The 26,552-nt window shown below is 40.7% G+C and overlaps 1 protein-coding gene across 1 annotated transcript in view; it reads right to left on the bottom strand.

Moving 5' to 3' along the window:
* The window catches only part of LOC109938277 (semaphorin-4E-like), an 81,734-nt gene extending 56,124 nt beyond the window's left edge, over positions 1–25,610 (bottom strand). The window contains exon 1 of the mRNA XM_048614299.1: positions 25,558–25,610. The gene's annotated coding sequence lies outside the window, so the exon portion shown is untranslated. The remainder of the gene's footprint in view (positions 1–25,557) is intronic.
* Between the last annotated feature and the right edge of the window lie 942 nt (positions 25,611–26,552).

Raw genomic sequence — 26,552 nt, 5'->3', positions numbered from 1 at the left:
TTAGAGATAACAAAGTGTGGAGCTGGAGGAACACAGCAGGCCAGGCAGCATCAGAGCAACAGGAAAGCTGATATTTCGGGTCAGGACCCTTCTTCAGAAATGGGGGGGGGGGGGGGAGGGGAGATTAGAAATAAATAGAGTGAAGGGGTGTGGCTGAGGAAGGTAGGTGTGATGGTGATAGGGAAGTGAATGTAGGCAGTTGTCGGGATTGGTCAGTGAGGTGGGAGGGGGAATTAAAATGTTTTGTGACCGGAAGGTGTTGTTTGCCGCGTGTAGAACTTCTGCGCTCTGTACGTGACAAACAACACCTTCTATTCGTGAAACATTTTAACTCCTCCTCCCACTCCCTGGGTGACAAGTCCATCCTGGGCCTCCTCCAGTATTACAATGATGCCAAATGCTAACTGGAGGAGCAGCACCTCATATTCCACCTCAGAAGCCTAGAGCCCAATGGCCTAAACGTGGATTTTACCAGTTTCAAAATCTCCCCACTCCCGGCCTCATTCCATGACAACCCTCCCTTCACATCCCCATTTCCTTGACCTGACACAACCTGGCCATCTTCTCTCCCAAATATCCACCACTCTCATCTCTGTTCCTCTGATGCTGCCTGACCCGCTGTGTTCCTCCAGTTCCACACGATCTTTTAATTATGATGGCTTTAATTATGAAATTATGGTGGCTTGGTCTAAGTAACACCATCTGCACAGCAGCTGTTAGGCAAAATCACACTTTTGTGATGTTGATCTGGACTACATCAGTGCTCTTTCCAGCGACTGGAGTTTTCTCAGATTTTTTTTTCATTCATTCACGGGATGTCACTGGCCAGACCAATATTTATTGACCATCCCTGCTTCAAAGTTGTAACATTCTACACTTACTTTATTAACATTACATATATTAATGTTGAGGCTAATTCCAGAGAATGAGATGTAGCTTTCTCCCACCCGAATCCAGAAGAATATTGATGCAAAAGGGAAAAAGTGACAATGATGATTCCAAATTTCAGCAATGAAATGAAGGCAAGCTGGAAGGCCTAAAATTACCATGTTGAAGGAAATTACTGGAGAGATACACAGTCAGGGTCATTAAGATAATGAACAACTTGGTAAGGTTAAAGTAAACCTGTTATTTATCTTATATTCATTGGTCAAGGTTAGATACACAATAAAATCTTTATGAGTACCCTGCAGGATTCTGGGTACAGAACTGAAACTCAGTGAAAGGCAGTTGAATTGGGATCAAGAAAAAGTTGGAATGATTGTGAAATTAGCTTGAGGGTCAAAGAGAATTAGCAATACTGTTCCCCACATGGAATGACTGGCCATGAAAATTTGTGCTCCCTAGATTTTCAGGTCCCTAAATGGAGGGGAAGAAAGTAAATGGTAGATTGGCAGAGACAACAAGGTGCAGGGCTGGATGAACACAGCAGGCCAAGCAGCATCGCAGGAGCAGAGAAGCTAAGATTGGCAGAGATTGGCTGGATAACCTTATCCTTAATATGGTCATGAATCTGGGTAACATGCAAACTAAAATTATTTGGGTAAAAAACAAAATGAAAGCCTACCAATTTTACTTCATTGCTGGGTTAGGAAAGGTATAAGTTTGTGTGTTTGTTTCCAAAATCCAACTCTCAGGCTATAGCAAGAATATGGTTGACAACAACCTTACAAGTAAAGCAAATTGTACTGACTTCATTCTGTCCAATTGAAAGAATGGAAGACAGGATTCCTAAAATGGAGCCAGCAAGGGTAGGAAAGCTGGCTACCCTGCCCAAACCTTTATCGCAGGCTTGCAGAAATTCTCAGAAATAGGAACAGTATCCTAGAATTGGGTCCCAACCACAATTTTTTACAAATTCCTGAGTAATTTCAATTTGCAAATATCTGGCTATCAGTTTACAATACACATGATGTGATATAGTGAAGTTATCATGAGTGTGTCTGTTAAAGGCACAGTGATTGTGAGATATAATACAACATCCCCCTTTGCATAAAGACAAAAAAAAAGATCCATGTCGATATACATGGTTATACATGGGTGTGTGTCACCAATTTGATAATTATACAAACAGGTAAATGCAAAGAGTAAAATACACAGTGCAGTAATAGGCAATTCATCTCAACCAGTCTCTTGTTAGTATTTCTCCTCCATACAAGTAATAGTCCTAAACCCAAGTGCTTATCTTGTTCCCACACATCTTTATCTTGCATTTCTTCAATCACCTATCCGGCCTATTCTTAAAAATGATCTCTGCTTCAATCTCTTCTGGTACTATATTCCATAATTTCACAACCTTCTGACAAAAAATGCATCTTCTGATCTTCAACATAAATTTCCTAAATAATCTTTTGTTGACGTCTTTATGTTTTAAAATTTTGAACCACTAGAAGCGGTTTGTTTCGGTTTACCCTATCACAGCATAACTTTGAACTTTCTGTGAAAGTATCCTGCAGTGTCCTCTATTCCAATAGCAACACTACAATTTTGCTAATCTTTCTTTATGCTTGTATTCCCTCATATCAGGCCTCAGCGAATATGTTCTGCATTCCATCAGTTGCCTGAATAATCTATGGCGTGGATTCCAAAACTAAAAACTACACAGTAATGTAAATCGTGGTTTTTCAAAAGTTTTATTTAGATTCACCGCTGCATCTGACCTCCTGGCATAAAACCATATATTCTATTAGCATTACATCTAATGAACTTGAGGTGTTGCTTTTAATGGCAGTGAATGTGTTTGAATTGGCTTGGAAAATAGAATGCATCAGTCAACAAAATGAATGAAAACAGATGCGAAAGAGACAATTTAAAGTATAATAGTGATCTAACTGGGATATTTATATTATGACATTCTGTTCTTCCTCATGTTTTATAGAAATGGTGCAATGCAGTGTGCAGATTGCTCTGATTAGTAAGCTTTTGCTTAATGAATGTTGTAGTAGAGTTGCCTACACACATATTTTTCAAAATTGCATCAACATAGCATTACTGTCACTTTTTCATTTTACAATATCCATGTCCATGCTTACTAACAGCACACACCCCTCTCCTATTCAAATAAAGTGCACATATTTTTTAAAATGTCAGAAATACGCCATCTCACATTTATCAATATTAGATTCCATCAGTTATTCTATACAGATTCCATTTTATTAATACTCCCTTACAGCTTCAGATCATTGGAAAAATTTATAATGCTTCTTTTGAAACATTGCCTAAATCAGCCCATCTGCTGCTGAAGAGTTTTGGTGGTCTTGACAGCACACTCTACTCCAATTCGTCAGATTCTGACATTGTATGCTTCACCCTTGCCCTGTAAACCCACTAGGAAAGGTCTTTGGTGACTTGGCCTCTTTTTTCTGAGATTTCTTCACTAAACTCCTTACCTCTCCACTTTTCTAATTTTCGACCAACCCTTTAATTGGTCATCTTCAATTCACTCCTTTACCTATATCTATGAATGCTTTCGGACTTGAATGTTAAAATATTAGTTAAATGAAACTATTGATAATTTCTTAATGATCCAGATGTATCTTTTGCTTCTGAGCCGCACATTGACAGCAACATCTTTACATATTCAGGCAATTCCCTCAAAGTAATAAGAAGAATTTTTAAAAGGTCACAGAGAAAATCATAGCAGACCAAGCCTGAGGCAAGGTGGTTAGCTACTGCATGCACAGAGGGCAGAAAGCAAGCATTCATTACATATCTAAAGAATGTTTAAAGAGTGGTCAAAGATGCACACCATGTTTCTGGCTTTCCGTTGAACTTTACCTGGTAGTCACATGCACTGAGTGCTAAAAAACTTAATGGAAATATATCTAGAAAATTCACTTTATTTTCCATGCAGTTTGTTACTGCATTACATTTATACATTATTTTGCAATTAATTAATCAAAATGTTAAGGGAGACATTTTCATTTAGAAAAGCTCAATTCTAAATTCAAGATTATTAATTTACTTTTCGCTTTTTCTTTGCTAAAGTTTGCTTCTTGTTAAAACATCCAGCAATTCACTGCACAAATGCTTTGAGACATTTCACATAAGGTATTATATTTTAAAAAAACAAATTCACATCTTTTGAATGTATCTTCCCCTGAATCTCTTTTCTCTTCTAGGGGCAATGATTCAGATTGAGCACAAATCAACAAAACACCAGCAGAATTTTATTGCTAATCCAAGTGACCTGGTGAACTTTGAGATTAATGCAGTCAGGCTATTTGATCATGTAACAACAAATAAGTCCAAGCCCTCTTCTAACATCACACTTAATTAATTTTCCAGCATCACTAAAAAGTACTGATGTAGACCCATCAAAGACAAAGTCAAAGTTGGTAACTGTTGTGACCTCAATGCTGCCCAAGCTGAGATTGGTTATGTCAAACCAACACAACCTGACAATCAAACTTCAGACTTGCCTTGTTTGTATTGATTATCAGCACACCTACAAATTTATTTGCCCTTTGACGCATTAAGCAAGCCCCACCTGAGCAATCTTTAAGTTAGATGCCTTAAAATTTAAATTGCATCTGAACTGTAACATTTTAAAGCTTTAATTAAGGAATAAAGTGACTTGTTCTGTTGGCTGTTAAAAAGCTTGTAGCAGCTTCTTAAGGACAAACAAAAACAGAAATTGCTGGAAAAGCTCAGCAGGTCTGGCAGCATCTATGAAGAAAAAAATCAGAGTTAACATTTCGGGTCTGGTGACCCTTCCTCAGAACGTCTTAAGCTTTTTAAGAACTGGCCAGAGACACCCAACTACAGCCATTTCCCAAGATGTCTCAACATGTGGTGAGGTGTGTGTTTTAACCTAATCTTTCACTCAATTCAAATGTTTACTTTTTTTTTCCTCAAACACTTCCCTCAAAGTCCCTGTATGGCAGTTTCTGCTGAACCTTCAGTGTTATGGCAGTTAGGATAAGAAAGTCTGCTTGAGCTGCCATGGACTTTTTAAACTTTACAGCATCATCAGAGTTGAAAAAATAAGAAACTAAATGTACACAGTCCATTTATACTCCATACTGTTAAAGGAACTTCTTCTCACACTTCAATTTTCTACAAGGACAAGTTACATTTCTTGCTGCCAATTTCAACAATGTTCTAATTATTGAACAGATTCAACATTTTCATGTCCCAAGACATACTGAAGCACTTTACCAATGAAGGGTCACTTTGAGGTTCAGTCACCATTCAGCATGCAAACATGGCAACCAAGTCATGCACACATTAAGATCCCACTACAACAAGTGAATGATCAGGTGGGTTTTTTTTGCTAGTATTGTTCTAGGGAGGATATTTGGCCTAGAATTGGACATTTTATTCTTGAATATATATTAAATGCATGTTTTGTGTCGTGCTGAGTAGCCAGACCAAAGCAGTCTGTTTAATGTCACCTGGGTTATTGGATGTGCATAGTGGACTTGAACTCCTAAGATTTGACCCAGAAAGGAAAGTACCAAATGAGCCAAGCTTGCAATTGGTGCCAATGTTAATTTGATAGAAATGGCACAAATGCACCAGCTGCAGCCAAGTTGGTAGCATTCTCACCACTGAATCACAACGCTCCATGTTCAAGTCTCACTCCAACCACAAAATTTCAGGCTAATACTCCAATGCAATATAGAGGGTGCAATGAACTGTTGAAAGTGCTGTCTGGTGAATGATATGTGAAACATAATGAAACATTTACCTGTTTGGGTGGATGCAACTCGAAAAATATCCTACAGCTCTACTTAGAAGAACAGCAGTCATTCCCAGTATTCAGGTCAATATCTCTCTCCCCCCTCTCCCCCAGATCAATATTACAAAAACAGATTATCTTGTTATCACCACATTCATAAATATGAATCGAAGTTCCAAAATGCTGACACAAACTAAGCAGAATTACTGACTGATTAACCAGGCCGATTTAAAGTTGAATTCTTTCTCTTTCCTGCTCAAGTGCTGAAATTGTCTGCAGCTGTAATTTTATCTCAGATCTAATTTTTTCCCAATACCACAAATTTAGTTTATAAATAAATGTTGACCAAGTTCTTGTTTTATTCCATTATTCTTCAAAACATCTCAGAACAGTGCATCAAATTAGGTGAACAGGATTTCTGAAATAGGAGACATTTGAACTTAATTTAAAAAGTAGAAGTTCAACTTTCAAGTTATGAAAATAAGCTCATGACAGAGTACTGCAGTCAGGGCAATTAATCTTATAGTGACTTACCATGAAAAAAAGGCTTTTGTGGTGCTAAGCTCAGTAAAGACAAAACACAAACAAATTCTAAATGAGACCTCATACCTAACATGCATTGTCTGACCTAAAATGTCATTTCTTAATGCTGATAAAACCTTTAGTTCTCACAGGACAGGGACTTGAAAGGAATTCAGGGATTTACACATACATATTAATCAATTAAAACCTTCTAACTGATTGAAAATTTAGCAGCATCTTAGGTTTGTTTAGCACATCCTCATCAATGGTGTGAACCTTTGATCTTTTACTTTTAAATTCTGTGTCTGATACTACCTCTCTCACAAACACCTGAAGGAGTAAAACTCTGAAGGCTTGCTTTTTCAAATAAACCTGTCGGATTATAACCTGGGATAGTAGGAACCCAGCCCTGCACCTTGTTGTCTCGGATTATAACCTGGTGTGTGTTTTCTAATGCCCAATGTCGTAGGAGTCTTGTCGTCAGTTCAGATGTGTTCTTGGCATTAGAGTAGCACACAAACCCACATCAACCCTACGCCAACTGCTCACCCGAACCAAAGACCCGTTACCCACTACGGACAGGACCAACATCACATACAAGATACCCTGCAAAGACTGCGACAAACATTACATTGGACAGACAGGAAGGAAAATAGCCATAAAAGTGTACACGAACATCAACTAGCAACAAAAAGACACGACTGATACTCACTCATCTCCATCCACATGGATAAGGAAACCACCAGTTTGATTGGCACAACACCAGGACCCTGGGACAGGCCAAGCAGAGACAAGCACGGGAATTCCTAGAGGCCTGGTTCTCCACTAAGAAGGCCATCAACAAACACATAGAGCTAGACCCTATATATACTCCACCACGAAAGAAAACTAGAAGTGAGGTAAGCCAGCTCAACGGACACCAGAGTTTAAATAACAGGCGGGAAAACACAACAGCGCTTCATCGAAGGCTGCACTGATGATGTTACCCAGCAGGGTAATGAAACTTCTGCGGAACAACAAATCAACTCGGCGAGCCAAGCAACCACAACATCCACAACCCGAGCTACAAATCTACTCTAAAACCTTAATGAATTTCTATGTTTGACTACTACTTGGCCAGCTACTGTACTGTAGTAAGGGTAGAAGCCAATACATACTCCGGTCATATAGAACATTTAATAAATTAACTTCGATAAAAAGGCAAAGAATAAAACGTAAGGTGCCACAAAATATTTCCCAATCTATAGAATTCCACTAATAATAACTCAGGAAGAAGTTTACACCCCAGCAAGGACAAGATGACAACTGGTAGAAGAGAAAACAGAATTGATATAGTATCAATTCATAGACTAAGGTATCATTACATTCTATGCTGTTCTGCATTTCATTGCCCAACTTCCTCAACACTGAAATTTTAGCAGCGAAGTTGATGAATGAGTACTAAGACACAGTTTCTGCATTGGCTAGGATACTTATCTGAAATTTGTTATCCCAGAGGATACAGAACTGTAGTCAACGTGATTAATCTTATAATGACTTAGCATGAAAAAGCCTTTTGTGTTGCTAAGCTCAGTAAAGATAAAATGTATCACACAGACTATCTAATCACTATCCCTAGTCAAATGGAAGGGTAGAGGCGGCAGTGAAAAATTGCCAAAGGAATCATAACAAACTGAGTGAATTTATGTGTGCAAGGCAATCCCCAAGTGGAGAACCACTGAAGGAATGAAAGTCATCCGATACAAAAGATGAATGTCACATTGCACCGATCTACTGTTTCAAAGTTACTGAAGCTAGAAGAAATAAGCGGTGAGAGTGAAAAAGTCCTGGTGAAAAGACAGGATAGATAAACTATTTCCACTGGCTGGGAATTCTAGAACTTGGGGGCATAGTCTGAGAATTAGGGCCAGATCATTCAGGGGCAATGTTAGGAAGCAAAGAGTAGTAGATGTTTGGAATTCTCTTTCACAAATGGCAGTGGATGCTGGATCAGTTGTTAACTTTAAATCTAAGATAGATTTTTTTTTAAGCATAGGTATTAAGGGATACGGGCCAAAGGCAGGTTAATGGAGTTAGTCTACAGATCAGCCATGATCTCACTAAATGATGAAACAGGCTCAAGGGCTTAATGGCTTACTCCTGTGGCTATGTTACTATGAAATAGCAGAAAGCCAAATTTCATTTCGTTAAGACTGTTAAATCATTGACAGAGTTGGTCAGACAGCTAAAATTTCTACTGCGTTTTTACAACAACCATCTGGCGTGGTACTGAGGCATGCAGGTTAGGAAGGCCTGGTTTTTAATCTACAGATAGCACTGACTTAGTTGAGCTTTTCCAAGGAAAGGTATGGTGGGGGAAAGGGAGAAGAGTGGAGAGTCAGAGAGGGAGACAGCAAGGCATACATAAAGCCTCACCACAAAATGCACCATTGCACCTTGACTTTGTCCTGATAACATTACCATCTGATTATGGCTCACTTTCTACACAGTGCATCTGAAATAAGGAAGCACACTTGAATGAAATACTGAAGGGTTACTGCATATGCAGAACTGTACCCAACTGAGTGAGCACCTTCAGAAGTGAAATACAGGTGGGAAAAGTCCTCAGCAAACTCAAAGCAATGCAAATAATAGGCTGCATTTACTACTATCAAATTGCCTTTATTGTACTGTGCAATTGCTGTTCAGCTATTACAATAGGCTTAGTCCAGATCCAGCAATTGAACCAAGGATTAACTGGTCTGTACAAATACATTTCGAACAACTTAGTACTGGACCTTTACCCATTAGGACTTTTCCAAAAGAATATTATTAAGCTACAAGTCAGAGATGTGCATTCTGCTATTAAATTGGTATCAGAATTAATAACCAAAATGAATCATTTATCATTGAACACTGAAGACTAGCACATGCATGAACATAAGCCAAAGTCCAGCATTAGAACAGTGATTACACTTCAGGAGTAACTCATTGATCTTAAAGACCTTTGGAAACTCCAGGACTGCGTAATGTGCAAGTTCTGTGGTGATACACAAAGGGAATCCAGGTTAAATGTGTGTGTTGCAGCCTATGGGAGTCTGACTTCAACTGTGGAATATTAAATTGAATGAATTATCATATTTCTTTTACACCTTGAGTTTATTTTGATTTAACTTATTGCATTTACAAACATATGAATGCACAGCATTTCAATGTACAAGGTATAAAAAGTTTCAATTATTTTTCAATGCAAAAGTTCCCCTAGGACATAACTACAATTTTTACATGGGTTGTAATGAGAAAATCTGATTCATTTAAAGTTGTTACACTTTTCAACTTCAACTACAACTTTAAGTGAAGAATTAATGTAGGCAGTTTTCATCATTAATATGGGCACAGATTTTATAAATGAGCAAGGTGTCAGTAAAGGTTTGTGGATACAATTTTTAAAAACATAAATGTGTATATAACTCTACCCCACTAATTTCACCAGCAAAAGCATGCAGTTCAGAGCAATATGCACATTGTATTATACCAATTCAGTAAAGAAAATGGATAGGAACAGAAAATGATGAGCATTTGTCCATTCATGGGATGTGGGCATCAGTAGCTGGGCCAGCATTTATTTCCCATCCATAGGTGCCACATAATAAGATGGTGGTTAGCTACCTTCTTGAATCACTGCAGTCCATGTGCTGTAGGTAGATCCACTATGCTGTCAGAAATGGAGTTCCAATTAGATCACTGTTCTAACTTTATTAAAGTCTTTGGATCATCTGATTTCATTCACTTTGTTGACAGTAGAATTTTAGCATTCTATTTTACAAGCCAAATCAATCATAAATACAGAGATAGTAGGAACTGCAGATGAAGAAACATTTTTGAAGGATCTCAATGTTCTGAATGTAGCGGTTGTCATGGTTGGGGCCAAATTGGGAAGGCCTAAATGTGGACTGTAGTCCATTGGGGATGATCCGGTTCTGTAGGCAGGTAGTAAGAAAGGTAATGTGGCTGTAGTACCTGGTTTGCTTCAGGACATGGTCGATCAGTTTCAGGGCCGAAGAGATAATGAGAGAGTTGCAGTGGAAGAGAGATCCACTGAGGTCTTTCCGGAGGGAGGAGGGTAACTTCTTCAAGGTAGGCATCCTTAGAAGAGGCTTCGCAGTGTGAAGAAGGGTCTAGGCCCGAAACGTCAGCTTTCCTGCTCCTCTGATGCTGCTTGGCCTGCTGTGTTCATCCAGCTCTACACCTTGTTATCTCAATCATAAATACAGCCCATTTAGGGGGAGTGAAGACAGCTTACAGTTACACTTCCAGTAGAACTGGCAAAACTTCAGAATAATCTGTGTGTTCTGATCACAGCGCAGCAAATTCCCCTCTGACAAAGTTTAGAAATTTCACACACTAGTAATATAGCCAAAGGCCTATATAAATAACCCCACCAACAATTTTAAGTCCCTAGCATGTTTTTGCGCAGTTTGCACTCATCCACAAGGATTGCTAACAAGAGGCTTGTATAGTGATTGCAGGAGTCAATTTATAACGATAATCTGCAATATCTTCATTAAATAGCCAACTGCATTGAAAGCTCTTCTCCATTTTCACAATTCCAGGAAGTACTCTCATTAGACCGTAGCCTAATTCATGAAGAAAATCAACCTAAATGCCTGAAATAAATCAACTCAAGTAACATTGTTTGCCTGACATAGGGTACATGGTGGGACAGACTGGAGTTTAATTAAATCCCGTGATTGTCAGCAATGCTGAGGAACTCGTACCCCTGCACCCCTCCACTACCCCAAGGTACACGCAGATGTAGCCAATGGATTTTAACTCACCACAAAACATGAAGTTGACTAACATATACTTCCCACCAATTCAAAGAATTAGACCTCAATAGAGTCATAGAGTTACACAGCACGAACACAGTCCCTTCGGTCCAACTCATGTGCAGCTATTCACACTATCCATGCCCCTCATGATTTTATAAACCTCCACAAGATCACCCCTCAGTCTCTGATGCTCCAGGGAAAAAAACCCCAGCCTATTCAGCCTTTCCCTATAGCTGAAACCCCTCAGTCCTGGCAAGATCCTTGTAAATCTTTTCTGCACCCTCTCAAGTTTAACAACATCCTTTCTATAAAAGGGCATCTAGAATTGTACATAGTATTCCAAAAGCGGTCTCACCAATGCCCTGTACAGCTGCAACATGACATTCCAACTCCTATACTTAATGTTATGTCCAGTGAAGGCAAGCACCTTCTTCACCACCCTGCCTACCTGCGACTCCAATTTCAAGGAACTAACTACCTGCATCACTAGGTCTCTTTGTTCGGCAACAGTCCCCAGCACCCTACCATTAACAGTATAATAGTCTCATAGAGATATACAGCATGGAAACAGACCCTTTGGTCCAACTCGTCCATGCTGACCAGATATCCTATATAAATCTAGTCCCATTTGTCAGCATTCGGCCCATATATCTCTAAACCTTTCTTATTCATATATCCATCCAGATGCCTTTTAAATTATGTGATTGTACCAGACTCCACCACTTCGTCCGGCAGCTCATTCCATATATTCACCACCCTCTGTGCGAAAAAGTTGCCCCTTAGGTCCCTTTTAAATCTTTCCCCTATTACCTTAAACCTATGCCCTCTAGTTTTGGACTCCCCCACCCCAGGGAAAAGACCTTGCCTATTTACCATATCCATGTCCCTCATGATTTTATAAACCTTTATAAGGTCACCCGTCAGCCTCCGATATTCCAGGTAAAATAGCCCCAGCCTATTCAGCCTCTCCCTATAGCTCAAAAACCCTGCAAAACCCTGGCAACATGCTCAAAAATCTTTTCTGATTTCTTTCTAGTTTCACATTATTCTTCCTATAGGAGGGAGGCCAGAATTTCATGTAATACTCCAAAAGTGGCTGAACCAACGTCCTGTACAGCCACAACATGATCTCCCAACTCTTATACTCAGTGCACTGACCAATAAAGGCAAGCTTACCATATGCTTTCTTCACTATCCTATCTATCTGCAACTCCACTTTCAAGGAAGTATGAACCTGCGCTCCAAGGTCTCTTTGTTCAGCAACACTCCCTAGGACCTTACCATTAAGTGTATAGGTTCTGCCCTGATTTGCCTTACCAAAATGCAACACCTCATATTTATCTCCATTAAACTTCATCTGCCACGCAACTTACTAGCCCATCTGATCATGGTCCTGTTGTACTCTGAGATAATCTTCTTCACTGCCCACAACACCATCTATTTTGGTGCCATCAGCAAATTTACTAACTATACCCCCAATATAGTCTCATGGAAAATAATGGCATATGTGGACACAAATAGAGATCATTCGGATAGGATAAGCGCAGGAAATGGAAGCATTTGAAAGTAAGAGAGAGCTTTAAAAATGAATTCAGTGAGGTTCAGCAAAGGTACTCGACATGGCAAAGTTAAATATCAAACTATGGAACATTGTAACCATTGCAGGATACAAGACTTGCACTATTTTCTTCACAGGCTCCTACAGCATGAGTAAATGTTTCAGGTTCAGTCCTTTACTAAATAAAAACTGAAAGAACTGCGGATGCTGCAAATCAGGAAAAAAAACAAGTTGCTGGAAAAGCTCAGCAAGTCTGGCAGCATCTGTGAAAGAAAAAACAGAGTTAACGTTTCGGGTCCAGTGACCCTTCCTCAGAACTCAGAACATTCATTCCTTAGTGTGTAATCAGTTTTTTTTCTTTTTTCATTCACAGGCTGAGGACAACCTGACCAGGCAGCATTTATTGCCCATCCCTAATTGCCCAGAGGGCAGTTAAGAGTCAACCACATTGCTGTGGGTCTGGAGTCACTAAAGGCCAGATGGGTAAGTATAGTAGTTTCCTTCTCTAGAGGACATTAGTGAACCAGATGGGTTTTTTCCTGACAATCGACAATGGATTCATGGTCACCATTAGACTTTTTAATTCCAGATATTTATTGAATTCAAATTCCACCATCTGCTATGGCAGGATTCAAATCTGGTTCCCCAGAACATTATGAGTCCCTGGGTTAACGGTCCAGTGATAATACCACTAGGCCATCACCTCCCCGGAGTTAACATAACTCAGTTCAGATAAATTGGCAGTTAATATAAATTGAATGTTTTGTCATGCAAAGGCTTAAAAACAAAAAAAAAAGCATAAATGTTAACTTACTAAAATCAAAACATAATTTCCAGGTGTAGATATTTTTATTGTGGAACTGTTTAACTTGGGACCTTCCTTGTGTTTACACCTCATTAATACAGTAGGCAGTGTATCAGGGATATATCAAGTTGAACTGAACAACTGTTGGACACCTCCCACTCTATTTTGGCAATCTTCAATGAATTACATGATCAAATTCAGGAGTACTTGAAAAAAAAAGGTCTATTAGTCCATCCTTCAGATGAAACATCATAGCCAGACTCAATCTGGTTGTTTTTTTAAAGAACCCATGAGACTATTCAAAGACTGGAAAGTTTTAGTATCCTCGCCAAGTTGCTTCCTCAACCAATACTTCAGAAACTTCTAACTTTCCGTATAACATTCTATGTGAAGCACTTTGGGAGACTTAAGACAGGATACAATTTTACATAAATGAAGGGTTTTTTTTGCCCACATGGAAAAAATATGAGAAGCAAAACAAGTTTTCACCTAAGGTTTCTTTATCTTTGAAACAAATGCATGCCCCAGGGCAGATGGTGTTCTAGAAAACAATAGTGTCCTAACTAAGATAACAAGGTGTAGAGCTGGATGAACACAGAAGGCCAAGCAGCATCAGAGGAGCAGGAAAACTGACGTTTCGGACCTAGACCCTTCTTCATTTCTGAAGAAGGGTCTAGGTCCGAAACGTCAGCTTTCCTGCTCGGCCTGTTGTGTTCATCCAGCTCTACACCTTGTTATCTCAGATTCTCCAGCATCTGCAGTTCCTACTATCTCTGAAACAGTGTCCTAACTAAAATCTGTCTCGCCAAAATGTAACTTAAATGGCATCAGATTCAAAGAAATCCACAACAGTTTTGCAACTTGGGCAGAACTTGTCTTATCTGCTAAGAGATTAATCTTTAATTTTCCTGTACTCTACAATTGTTATATTCGCATTTTTAAACACCAATTTGAAACAAAATTTAATTTACAGATTTTTTTTTTAATATAAAAATGTAGAAGACAGAGGGAAAGTTGCAACAAACCTCCTGAAACATTCTGGACATTAAAAGGAGCCATACATTTTAGGATCAAAATTATTGCAGTTTGCTGGTGTTTCTGTAGGGAGTAAGGCCTTGGGAACTTGTGCCTATCACATGGAAGAGGTTGTAGATATGCTCGCCGAGCCAGTGGGTTTGGTTGCAAACGTTTCGTCACCCTACTAGGTAACATTGTCAGTGCGCCTCTGGTGAAGCGTCGGTGTTCTATCCCACTTGTTATTTATATGCCTCGGTTTGCTGGGGTGATTGTATTATTTCCGGTTTTGTTTCTCAGTGGTTTGTACACTGGGTCTAATTCAATGTGTTTGTTGATGGAGTTCCAGTTGGAATACCAGGCCTCCAGGTATTCCCTGGCATGTCTCTGTTTGGCTTGTGCAATTATCGATGTGTTGAGCCAGTCGAATTTGTGTCCTTCGATGTCCATGTGTTGTGAGACAGAATTGGTCGTGTCTCTTGGTGGCTAGTTGGTGTTCATGTACCCGTAAAGTCACATTACATGAACACCAACTAGCCACCAAGAGGCATGACCAATTCTCACTTGTCTCACTACACAGTGACAACAAGGGACACAAATTCGATTGGGACAACACATCGATAATCACAGAAGCCAAACAAAGACACACAGGGAGTTCCTGAAGGCCTGGTATTCCGACTCGAATTCCATCAACAAACACATTGAATTAATTAAGCCACTGAGAAACAAAACCAGAAATAATACCAATCACCTCTGAAAACAGAGGCATATAAATAATAAGCGGGACAGAACACTGACGCTTCACCGGAGGCACGTAGATGATGTTACCTAGCAGGGTGACGAAACGTTTGCAACCAAACCCACTGGCTCAGCGAGCATGTCTACAACCTCATCTACACCCCAAGCTACAAATCTTCTCGAAAACTTTATCACAAGGAAGTATTAAATGAAAGGGGAAAAAATCACTAGCTTCCTTTCTTAATTAGAAATGCCTTCAAGAGATCCCCAGCACCACAACCAGACAGACATTCTGTTTTTGTATTGTGAATCCCCACTATTCCTGGAGTCATCACATTGATTAAATCACCAAAATGCCTAATTTTACCCAACTATCCAATTCAGGTTAAAAGAATATGCACAACACTTTCAACATAATAATTATTTATTGTAATCAAATAGTTTGTTTAACCAATGACAAAGAACAGACAAGTTGAATTGCTAATCTATAACTCTATAACATAAATATTGGTTATAATAACATATAACAAAATTCCCATATACATACAAGCTGACAAACAAAAAGACAAGACAAAAACAAATAATGGGGGAGATAAAAGGAGGAACAATATCACCAGAAGTTCAGTTCTGGCACCAGTCTGGATCACAGACATTGTTAAGTTGGTTTATTTCAGTTTTCTTTTGATTCTTTCTGATTGTTACATAGAAACATAAAAAAAATAGGAGCAGGAGGCGGCCATTCGGCCCTTCGAGTCTGCTCCGCCATTCTTCACAATCATGGCTGATTGTCTAATTCAATAGCCTAATCCTGGTTTCTCCCCATAACCTTTGATCCCATTTGCCTCAAGTGCTATATCTAGTTACCTCTTGAATACATTCAATGTTTTGGCATCAACTACTTCCTGTGGTAATCAATTCCACAGGCTCACCACGCTTTGGGTGAAGAAATGTCTCCTCATCTCCGTCCTAAATAGTCTACCCCAAATCCTCATACTGTGACCCCTGGTTTTGGACACACTTATCATCGGGAACATCCTCTGTGCATCTACCCTGTCCGGTCCTGTTAGAATTTTGTAAGTCTCTATGAGATCCCCCCATCATTCGTCTGAACTATAGCAAAAACTAATGTTTGCTAATGATGTAAGACTGTGGATATACTAGCCTTCAGTCTCACATTTACTGGTTGAGGATCCGCCCTTTCAGTGTCTCCCGAAGTGTTTTTTCTCCTATTTTATTAAATGAGGTTTCACAGAGGGAGCAGATTACATAGAAAGGTGAAGGAAAATTGCTAACTACGAGGTATTTTGTTTTACTTTGCCGCTCAGAAGGGAGAGAAAAAGAGATGGATGCTTTCTCTGCATAGATTGGACTTTTCCATATTGTCCACACCCATATTGTAGCCACCTGCTTGTTAGTATACTGACCCCTCCTGAGCTACAACTAATCAATTACTGAAAAAGCCAATCAAAAGACTATTTCTGGGCAAAATTACCCTGAATACACACAGGTACCATTCTGTCTAGAATTCTCCCTCACTACTTGAGGGAGAAACAACTATCATTGTGTTCCGATAACTTGTTTCTAAAACTGCACACATCTTATGCTTTTCTTGGTTTAAAGCAGTAGCATTTCCCATCTTTAGTCCACAGACCAAAAAAGTGGGCTTTACAAGATAGGCTTCGGAAAGAGGGAGTTTAGGATCATTTTACTGTTGTTGGTATTAGACTTAGTCAGATTTTTACTGTATTCTGTCGTGCAGGCTTGTGTCTTAAAGATGATGTTATGATTCTGGGGGGTCAGGAGATACATCAACTGCTGCAGAATATGCAGCCTACTCCGGTAGTCCAATTATTTGTCAGGCTGGCCCAGTTAAGTTTCTGGCCAATCATGACCTCCTCGTGATGTTAGGAACAAGAAATATAGGAGGTTGTATAGGTCATTCAGCCCATCAAGCCTGCTCCCCCATTCAAATAGATCATGGCTGATCATCTCAACTTCACTTGTATCGCTTGATGCAATTAGTTTTCAGAAATATAATCAATTTCTGTCTTCAACTTGTGCTCAATGATTAAGTTTCCAAAGCTCTCTGGGGTAGAGAATTCCAAAGATTCACCACATTCTGAATGAAGAAATTCCTCCTTGGTTTTAATGGCTTGCTTCTTATACCAAAACAGAGTTCCCTAGTTGTGGAGTCACCAGCCAGGGGAATGTTTCTACCTACATCACCCTCTCACGCAGCTCTTAAGAATTTTATAAGTTTCATTGATATGACCTCTCATTCTTCAAAACTCTTATGAATACAGGCCCAATTTCCTCAATCTCTCACCATAAATTAATCCTGCCATCCCAGGGATTAGTCTGATGAACCTCCATTGTACTTCCACTGTGGCAGTGTATTCATCCTGAGTTAGAGTTAGGGGTTTCAACAACGACAAGAGCTTCAAACAAACCAATTCCAGGGGATACAGCCCTAAATTTGTGTAATCTCCCCTTGTAATTTTATCTGTGATGTCCACGTTTAATTCTGCTAAATTATTGGTGCACTCCCTGAAGGTCTGTATATCCTTCCCAAATTATGATTTGCAGAAACACTAGAGTTTTTCAGGTGTGGTCCAATTCGGATTTAGTATAGCCGCGGGAAAAGTTCTGCCCTCATGCATTCCACTTCATTAGACATAAAAGTCCAGCATTGCATCAGCCCTTTTAATTTTCTGATCATGAAGAGGTACAATATACATGAATACCAAATCTCTTTGATTCTTCTTTTCCAATGTTTCCCAATTCATTAATAGCTTGCATTTTATGCTTCAACCTAGACCGTCATCAATCTGTGTCCTTAGCAGCTTAGTTACTTGGATTCTACCTTGTATTAGTCATTAACAAAAATGGTGTGGCTTCTAGGCAATACAATATGGTCTGATTGCTTCCCTATAGGTTAGCTCATTTAATATATACCACAAAGACAGGGTTCTGTTAAGATAGATAACTTGAAGTTTCTTAATAACACTATTTATTTGTGATGCCTCAGACTTGCACATAGTCAGAAAGCACAGAGCCCAGACAATTACTGTTACAGTACGTATATGGGCTGAATCTTACATTTGCTAAATGCAGGTATGGTCAGGTTTTTATTAGGGATTCTTAGTGCAAGATCCAGCAAGAGTTCTCATGCACCTCATTAATTACTTATCTTGTGCCTGAGCATCTCTCACACCTGATTATATCCCCATCTTACGAAGGGTCATTCCCAGAACTCACCACTCAGCAGACAACTGCCAAAAAACCAGCATTCCTTATGTGTGAGACATCTTTGGGAGGCTGCTGTGCACCTAGGCAAATTCTGACAATTCAGCATTGCCCCTCACCAGCAACACAAAGCCACACTAGATATGGCATAGCTGACACTCCCTCACACCTGCAACTCCGATCTTTCACCCTAGTCATCGTGCATACAATCATGCATACAGTTTAACTATCCTTTCCTCAACAATGCCACTTTCTATTATATTTATTAGAGTCCATCATCATGGATCCTTGACTTACAATGAAATGATTTTCTCCTCATCCCACAGCACCCTTAGGAGTTCTGCAAATGATAGGGCACATTTGCCAAACATTCACTTCCGGTTACATTATTGCTGCTGACTTCTGCATCACTGAGCTGGGAATGCCAGTTTGGTTAGCACCAATGACACAGTGCAATCCACTTTTGAACAACATTTGACATACAAGCAATGTCACTCAATTATGCAGTGCACACGTGTGAAGTAGTATTTGCAACTTAAATATAGCTAGAGTTCACAAATACATGCTTCATGCATTTGCCCCTTCAATGTCTTAATATTCAGCAGAAATGTATCTTGCTTTCGCCCAAATAGTGACACTGACTCTGCCCACTCTGAGCATTGTCCAAGTCATTTTCCAGTTGCGTTGTACACCTAGAGAATGACAAGTGATGACGTCAAAGTGAGTGAGCGATGGACACAATCAGCACTGGGCTCTACCTGGTTGCTAGGTGTCCCCCCTCCTCATCCCTAACCATAGTCTTCAATTTTGCTTATATCTTCCACTATCCAGACAGCCCATTTCCACCCATTCCCCCCAAAGTGGAGACTCACGTGTGAACTTCACATCCAACTATCCTCTCTGCTCCTGAAATTATACTTTAACGATGCCCACCCTGCTCCTCTAAGCTCCCCATTTGGAGGACCCAGTGGTGGTTGCTGCCAATAAGCTGCCATTCCTATAGCCTACTATGCCCTCCAATGCTGTTCTATATTCCCCTCACACACCTCAAGATTCCCCAGTCATCATCTTCGTTCCCACCTCCACAAATGCCGCTGCTTTCACCACCCCTAAGCCTTGACTCCCCTAGTCCTTTCGACAGTGATTCCTGCTGCCTCTACAGACCAACCCATCACCTTCCTTAACAATCAATGGACCACCCCAGGACCATATTTGTTCCAGACCTTTGATTCGACGAATAGTCCCTAGACATAACTGACCAGATCTCTATTGTTTAGCTCCCTAACTAATGAGATGCAACTCCCCAGACTGCTGCTGTTAACCCTACAGGAAGGGTCATTGCTCACTTCCTGGGCTGTAGTTGGAAATATCCCTTGACAGCAAGTATCCCAAGATAACAACTGTCCATGGCCAAATCCCTAGATTATGTGTAAACTGCGCACCTGACTGACAGTGCTAGGGCCTCCTGACCAATAGTGGTCTCCCACACTTGACTGGACTGAGGACTAGCTCCCACCCAGTTTCCAACATGGCCATTTGAATACACGTGCTGTGTTTATGCTATAAGTAGCTGGCATATGCTGTAGGCATTAGACCAACATCTCAGTGTGCTGTACAGCAAGGCATCCATCGCCGCCAGACAGATCCTTGCTGACAAGCAGCCTGTATCTCTACACAAAACAGCACATCACCAGGGCAGTACTGACAGCCTTTGGCTCTGGATGAGGTGCCAACATGCTAACTGGTATGGTATAGCAGGCAAGGCATGGATGCTGGAAACAAGCAGGTAGGTGCTAAGAGATCAAACAAGCAGCCTTGAGGTGTAGAGATAGTAGGAACTGCAGATGCTGGAGAATCTGAGATAACAAGGTGTAGAGCTGGATGAACACAGCAGGCCAAGCAGCCTCAGAGGAGCAGGAAGGCTGACGTTTCGGGCTTAGACCCTTCTTCAGAAATGGGGGAGGGGAAGGGGGTTCTGAAATAAATAGGGAGAAAGGGGGAGGCAGATAGAAGATGGATAGAGGAGAAGATAGGTGGAGAGGAGACAGACAAGTCAAAGAGGCGGGGATGGAGCCGGTAAAGGTGAGTGTAGATGGGGAGTTAGGTGTAGCTTGGTCCAATCAATGAGCTAGGTTGCCTTCTCTGCAGACAAAGTGTCCCTGCTACAGCCTTTCCAATGTTATTTGCTAGTGTGTACTGCAATGCTAGTTTGTGCTTCCTGCAGAACCTGCAAGTTGAATTGAATTCAATCATGGCAGATATGTTTCTCAATCCCATTCACCTACCTTCTCCCAGTAACCCTTGATCCCCTTACAAATCAAGAACCTATCTATCTCTCAGTACTCTCTTCAATACACTCAATGACTTGGCCTCCACAGCCCTCTATTTCAGGAAGTGGTGTGGAGGGAACACCCCTGTGCTGAGGTGGAGATGATCAAAAGCGTCAAGATCCTGGGAGTGATGTTAACCAACAATCTGTCCTGGTCCACCCATGTTGATGCAACAGCAACAACATCTCTATTTCCTTAGGAGGCTAAGGAAATTCAGCATGTCCACAAGGACTCTTACCAATTTTTACAGATGCACCATAGAAAACATCCTATCTGGATGCATCACAGCATGGTTTGGCAACTGTTCTTCCCAAGACCGCAAGAAACTACAGACAGTCGTGAACACAGCCCAGCACATCACACACACCAGCCTTCCACCCAATGACTCCGTCTATACTTCCACCCATTGACTCCATCTATATTTCCCGCTGCTTCATCAAAGCAACCAACATAATCAAAGATCCCTTCCACTCTCTTCTGCCAGGCAGAAGGTATAAAAGTTTGAGAATGCATACGAATAGATTCAAGAATAGTTTCTTCCCTGCTGCTATCAGACTTTTGAACGGACATCTCAAATGTTAATTCTGATCTCTCTCTCTCTCTGCACCTTCTCTGCAGCTGTAACACTGTATTCTGCTCTCTGACCTGCTACCCTGATGCATTCTTTATGGTATGATCTAACTGTACAGCATGCAAAACAACACTTTTCATTTTAGATACCAAGGTGTAGAGCTGGATGAACACAGAAGACCAAGCAGCATCAGAGGAGCAGGAAGGCTGACGTTTGAGGCCTAGGCCCTTTCTGAAGAAGGGTTTAGGCCCAAAACATCAGCCTTCCTGCTCCTCTGATGCTGCTTGGCCTGCTGTGTTCATCCAGCTCTATACCTTGGTATCTCAGATTCTCCAGCATCTGCAGTTCCTACTATCTCTGAAACAACTTTTTATTTTATCTCAGTACGTGCGACAATCAATGAGTTCCAGAAATTCACCACTCTCTGGCTGAAGAAATTCCTCCTCATTTCAGTTCTAAAAGGTCATCCCTACACTCTGAGGATGTGCCCTCAGGTCCTCATCTGTTTTATTAATGGAAACATCTTCTCCACATCCACGCTATCTAGGCCTCACCATATTCTGTAATTTTCAATGGGATTCTCCATGATCCTTCTAAACTCCGACGAGTACAGAACCAAAATCCTCAACCACTCCTCATATGACAAGCCCTACATTCTTGTAAGCCTCCTCTGGACCCCCTTCAACATCAGCACATCTTTCCTTAGATACATAGCGCAAAACCACTCAACACTCCAAATGTGGTCTGACCAGACCCTTATCCAGCCTCAGCAGTACATCTTATTCTTGTATTTTAGCCCTCTTGAAATTAATTCTAACATTTCATATGTCTTCCTAACTGCCAACTGAACCACCATATTAACGTCAAAAGAATCCTGAACAAGAACTCCCAAGTCCCTTTGTGCTTCCGATTTCTGAAGCCTTTCTCCCGTTTAGAAGATAATCTATTCTTCCTACCAAAGTGCATAAGCTTACACTTTCCCACACTGTATTCCATCTGCTATTTCTTTGCCCACTCTCTTCACATGTCAAGTCCTTCTGCAGCCTCCCCACTTCCTCAACACGATGCATGCTTCAACCTATCTTTGTGATCTGCAAACACAGCAACAATGCTCTCAGTTCCTTTGTCCAGATTGTTAATGTATAACGTGAATAGTTGTGTCCCCAACACGGATCCCTGCAGACTGTTTGGTCTGGAATCTGTAAAAGCACACAATAAATACATGAATAGTTGAGATCCCAAAACAGATCCTTGTGAGGCACGAGCCATTCTACCAATTCGGATACCTGTTTATTATCCATACGCACTGTCTCCTGTTGCTCAGTCAATTCTCTAACCCTAGACAATAATTTACTTTAAAATTTCATGAGTTTTAACTTTAGCTGACAGTCTCTAATGAGGAATTTCATCAAATAGCTTCTGAAGGCCCAATTTAAATTACATTCAGAGATTTGTTGCATTAACTCATGCAGTTTTCTGACCCCATAGGTTGATTCTTAGTAGAATTTTGACAAACATTTTCCAAATATCTATTGTTTGTTTAAGAGCAGGTAACACATAACAGGTATCAGAGCTCTGATATATAGTCAATTTACAAAATGCATTTTCAGAAAATATAAATTGGCCAGGCCTCTCCCTACATTTGGCATAGCTACTAATACAACACCTTTTTATAAAATATTCAAAACAAATGGTCCACATTAGCACTTCTTTATTGAATGTGGGCATTAATGGCAAGGCCACCATATATTGCTCATCCCTAATTGCCTTCAAGACAATGGTCATGAGCCACCTTCTTGAACCACTGGAGTCCATGTGACATAGGTACACCCACAGTGCTGTCAGGAAGGGAGTTCAAGGATTTTCACCTAGTGACAGTGAAGGAATAGTAACATTGTACCAAGTCAGAAATTTGTGGGGCTTAGAGGGAAACTTGTTATCCTTTTCCTTCAATTGGTACAGCTAGCAAGTTTGGAAGGTCCTTTTGCAGTGCATTTTGGTACACACTGCTGCCACAGTTTGTCAGTAGTAGAGGGAGTAGATATTTAAGGCAGCAAATGAGATGCCAATCAAACAAGCTGCTTTGTCCTGAGAGGTCGAGCTTTGAGTTTGTTGAAGCTGCACTCATCCAGGGAAGTAAAGAACATTATATGACACTCCTGACTTGTACCTTGTAGATGGTGGACAAACTTTTGGGAATCACTACAGAATTCCTATCCTCTGACTTACTCTTGTAGCCACAATCAACAGGATGTTGGTACTGGGTGATTCAATTATGGCAATCCCATTGAATGTCAAGACGAGGCAGTCAATTGCCTGCCAAATGTTATTTGCCACTTATCGGCCCAACCCTATATAAAGTCTTGCTGGAAGAAAACATAATACTGCTGGAGTACAAGTTGTCACAAATGGTGATGAACATTGTGTAATCATCAGACAACATTTCCCTTCTAATGGAAGGAAGTTCATTGATGAAGCAACTGAAGACGTTTTGGCTTTGGACACAACCTGAGGAATAATGATGTTCCGGAACTGTGGTGACTGACCTTCAAAACTACAACTAATTTTCTTTGTACTAGCTATGGCCCAACCATTAGAAAGTTCTTTCCCGATTCCTATTAACGTATACTTTGCCAGGGCTGCTTAATATTACACATGGTCAAAAACTAGCTTGATGTCAAGGCGGGAGTTCACCCGCACTTCATCTCTGGAGTTCAGCTCTTCTGTCTATGTTTGAACCAAGACTGTAATGAGTTCAAAAGCCAACTGCAACCAGGAGAATCCAAACTGACCATCAGTTAAGTACCACTTGATAGCACTGTCAACAATGCTTTCCATCACTTTGGTGATGATCAACAGTCGACTGGTAAAACAAATGATCAGGTTGGTTCTGCTTTTTACATACAAGACATACCTGGGTAATGTTCCATACTTCTGGGTTGATGCCAGTGTTTTAGCTTTATTGAAACACCTTGACTAGGGGCTTTGCCAGTTTTGGAGCACATCTTCAGGATATTGCCAGAATGGTGTCAGGATCAATAACTTTTTCAGTGTTCAGTGCCTTCAGCTGTCTCCTGATATCACATGGAGTGAATTAAATTGTTCGAAAAGTAGTATCTGTGATGTTTGAGACCCTAGGATGAAGCCAAATCAGATCATCCACTTGGCAATTCTGGCTGAAGCCAGTTTGAAATGCTTCAGCCTGGTATTTTGCGTTGATGTTCTGGACTCCCCTATTTTTGAGGAAGGGGTTATTTGTGGTGTCTGATCCATTGGTTGTATGATGGCTTAGCACATAAATAAAAATTCTTCAGACCATTATTGCCCTTAACTAAATCCTATTTTTAATAGATTGCTACATCATCATTGCCTCTGCCACTGTTCGTTGTAAATTACAAACTAGTACACACTTCACTGCCAAAATCATCAGACACATTGACATGCTGCAGCTCATTCACTAACTTTACCAGACAGATACTGTTTCCCTAGCCTCTTACCAGACATCAAACTTACATTCATATTGCATATTTAACAGTAATTTATATAGTACATTTAACTCAATGAAATATTCCAAGGTGCTTAACTGCAGCATTAAAACACAAGGCATGATACGAATCAGATGACCAAAACCTTAGTCAAAGAGATAGGTTCTACTTTGTGTCTTAAAAGAGGAAAATGAGGAAGAGAGACAGAGGGGTTTGGGGATGTAATCCCAGAACTTGGGGCCTTGCTAACCAAATGCAAAGCCATCAAAGGTGGAATAATTAAAATTGGGAATGCATAAAAGACCAGAACTGGAGGAACACAGATAGCACAGAGGGTTGTCAGGCAGCAGATTAGAGATAGGGATAGGCGAATGACGGTGGAACTTGAGGGTGATCTTGTGATAAAATCTAACTTTGCTGGCGCTATAGGGCAGAGAAAAAATGAGACGTTGGGTGTATTTAAACTGAGAACTATACACATGCACACTGATGAACACATATTCAAGGGACATTCAAAGCCTAGATAACAAGCCTCCTCTACAGTCAGCAAGAACCCCCTGGACAGAGCTGGTATTCAAAAGCAATAGCAAGCCCCAACATCATAGGCTCGATCTGGTCCACCTCAACCTCTTGAATATAGATTCGAGAGGGTCACATCTTCCCTCAATCTCATCCGTCACTCCCAACTTCAACCCAAATAACATTGGGACCAGATAACGGGAGAGCTTGTGGCACAGATATCCCTCTCGCTACCCCCCAAAGGACAGAAGTTGCTAACCCCACCCACAGGGTACCTTTAAGCCTCGTTTGACGGTAACGTACGCCAACCAGCCGATAAAGGAGAGTCACATTTCTGTCAGAAACACCGTCCACGCCCTCGAAAACCGACAATCCGCGTCGGCATCGTCGAATGAAAATCAAAAGACACCGGGCACTAACAACGGCCTCCCCCTCCCTCGATGGAATTCCCGCGAAACCCGCGGGCAGCAACCGCCGAGCGCGAGCGTGAGCCCACTCCCCGCCCAACGGCCGGAACAAGGGAATCGACCAACAGGTATCTCGGCAATGACCCAACACTCCCACAAACTTTATTCGTGTATCTGCAGTCCCAATTACCAACCTTGTCAGAGAGAGAAAAAAATAATAAATCGTCTGATATCTCTTTAAATGTCTGCCATTCAACTCACCTGAAACAGGTAAAATCAGGTTAACTTATACTGAAGAAGACAATCGTGTTTACTTGAGGCTGCTGCGTTCTCCATCTCAGTTTTCCACCCATTTTGACTTTTTTTTGTCTTAAAGGAAGTTTTGATTCAAGGGTTTTACCCGGTAGTTGGGCTTGCTTACTGCCAAGACCAATCCTTCGTAACTAACTTACGAGCACTACTAAAAGTTCGATAAGATTCCCACAATTCAAAACTGTTGGAAGTTCTTGGTGGCTTTCGGAATGGACTTCATGCGCCATCAGCTGGAGAAAGAGATAAAAGCGACGGACCCCCGAAAGGTCAGAATCGAAATTAACGGTATGCACCTTCTTAAAAAAATCAATTTATTTGAGCAAGCAATGAAGCAAAATACCTTGGATCCTGGATAGCTAAGATGTAAGCAGAGAATGTTTCAGCAGCATCCACAGAAAGAGCAAAACAAGTTGAGATTCCGAGTGTTTGTCAACTTTTTCAAAGGGAAGTATTGGAAAGGCTCTGAACACTGAGGAATGCATTAAGCGTGACTTTGGGCAGGAGAACAGCTGTAGTGAAGGAGTTGGACCTACCATCTATGTTTACTTCAT

The sequence above is a fragment of the Rhincodon typus genome, chromosome 29, assembly GCF_021869965.1.
Source record: "Rhincodon typus isolate 14 chromosome 29, sRhiTyp1.1, whole genome shotgun sequence".
In the NCBI taxonomy this organism is placed as follows: domain Eukaryota; kingdom Metazoa; phylum Chordata; class Chondrichthyes; order Orectolobiformes; family Rhincodontidae; genus Rhincodon; species Rhincodon typus.
This window is presented reverse-complemented; position numbering and strand designations above follow the sequence as displayed.